General features: G+C 30.4%; 1 non-coding gene across 1 annotated transcript; it reads left to right on the top strand.

Moving 5' to 3' along the window:
- The first annotated feature begins 707 nt into the window (after positions 1-707).
- Positions 708-871, top strand: LOC113342508. The gene has a single exon (XR_003356705.1). It is a non-coding gene; the product is annotated as a small nucleolar RNA snoR143 (small nucleolar RNA).
- The last annotated feature ends 1329 nt before the right edge of the window (positions 872-2200 follow it).

The following is a 2200-nucleotide window of genomic DNA, read 5'->3' as shown; positions in this document are numbered from 1 at the left end:
CTAGGATTCAATTTTGTTGGATATGAAATGAAAGTCGGCAATTTGTGGTTAGGTGTTTAAGATTTTAAATGACAAGTGGTTTTCTGAAACTTTATTTGGTTAATTGAAGATGAGATTTTGTCTTTAAATTTTTGGGGTTTCTGAAACTGAATCTTAGTTTGTTTATCATGTTTTTATGTTAGTTTCTGGTATTACCATATATTATCATTTTGTTATTTTGCTGTTACAACATTCTTAATAACAAACTTGTTGTAATGTTAGTTTGTGGTATTACCATAGATTATCATTTTCTGGTTTTATTATTCTGATGTTACAACATGCTTATCTTTTATGTTTTGTGATAAGATGTGTAAATGATGCTTCAGTTATGCTTATTGTAATGAAAAACTTATGGTTTAATCTTTACAAATCAATGGGTATGTGGGGGTTAAATTTTAGAATTTACAATAGACTCTGGGAAATGAGGGTTTATAACATGATTTAGATTGAAGAATTAGGGCACTATATGACTAAGTTGTGTATGGTGCTTATGACATTGGCTCTTGGTGGTAGGATTAAACGCTGTCATAGTATCTTTTTTCCTCTGATGTATGGCCATAAACTATGATTCTTTTGCAACTTAAAACACTGGCTTGTACCTATTTTAAAATTTGATCCATAAGTTGTTCCTCCTGTTGTAATTTAAGATTGCATTTATTTGGCTTGTTAAGTGTGAAGGATCTATCCTTCCACTGGTGTATACCAATGATTCTCACAGTAAAAACTAGTTGATTTTTCGATTGGTAGCAGCCAGACAACCGTAGGGATGTGGTATCCACAGATAACGCGTTTAATTCAGTCATGTTTTTTCTACTAACTACATCTCACATGTATAATGCATTTCATCAACTTTTAGTCTTTTTTCTTTGTTAGCTTGTTTTGGTCAATAAACTTTTTGGATTATTTATACTGGTGCTGGTATGTGTGTGTTGCACATAGTTTTAGGTAGATAGGAACTTAGTTTTTCTTAATCACTATAACTTTGTGTCCGGAGTGTACTTTGAGTAACTAAAGAATTTGAATTACTACTATGTTATTACTAATCTCGACTATATTATTTTTGTAGGTTCCAAGTTATGGGTGCAGGAGGGAAGAAGAAGAAGTGTTCTCGAAAAATGAAATCTGTTGTTCATGTGGATAAAACAGTGTTGGATGCCACTATTGAGGACAAAAGAGTGGTATCTACAGATGGTGTTGAAAGGTAGATATGTGACATTTAGCTTATTAAGGCTAACCATTCATTTTCACTACAACAAAACACACGTTTAGTGGCAAAAACGTTTGTCAGGAAATCCCTTGTTTTTGTCTCAAAATATTTTCTGAGATGAATTTTTTTTTGTCGCGAAGTTGTCTCAAATACCCTGTCTGGGAAAGTATTTTGTGACAAAATTATGAATGGTCACGAGAAAACTTAATTAACAACTAAAAATTTATTGTCAATAAAAGTCTCTTTCACCAACGAAATAAAATTGTTTGCGAAAGATATTTTAATGACCAAAAAATTGGCCACCGGAAAGCAATTTTTTGCGGGCAATTTTTTACGGGCAATTTTTTGGTCGCAAATATGTAAATTCAAGGAAAAACTAATTTGTCTTTAATGATTACTATTTAAGACCAATTAAATTGTCTCAAAATCGAAAGTTTTGTGTCAATTTAATTTGTCCTTAATGATAATTGTTTAAGACCAATAAAATTGTCTCAAAAACGGAAGTTTTGTGTCTATTTAATTTGTCTTTAATGATAAATATTTAAAACCAAAAAAATTGTCCCAAAAATGTAATTTTCGTGTCAATTTAATTTGTCTTTAATAGTTATTATCAAAAACCAAAAAAATTGTCTCTAATTAATTTAATTAGAGACAATATAAATAGCCCCTGAATATCAAATTTTTGGAGACTAACTTGTTTGCCTCCAAAAAAAAAAATTTAGTGACCAAATTCCTTGCCTTAAAAAGAATTTTTGGAGACAAATTCGTCCTCTCCAAAACTTTTTATTTTGTCTCTAAATTATTTATTAAAGACAATTCATTTTGCCTTTAAAACGAACTTTCAAATACAATTTTTTTTGCCTCCAAAAGCAACATGTTTTGTCCCAAAATATTCCATAAATGACAACTCAGTTTGCCTAGAAATGCTTTATTCAAAGACGAATACTTTCCGTC

The sequence above is a fragment of the Papaver somniferum genome, chromosome 1, assembly GCF_003573695.1.
Source record: "Papaver somniferum cultivar HN1 chromosome 1, ASM357369v1, whole genome shotgun sequence".
Lineage (NCBI taxonomy): Eukaryota > Viridiplantae > Streptophyta > Magnoliopsida > Ranunculales > Papaveraceae > Papaver > Papaver somniferum.
This window is presented reverse-complemented; position numbering and strand designations above follow the sequence as displayed.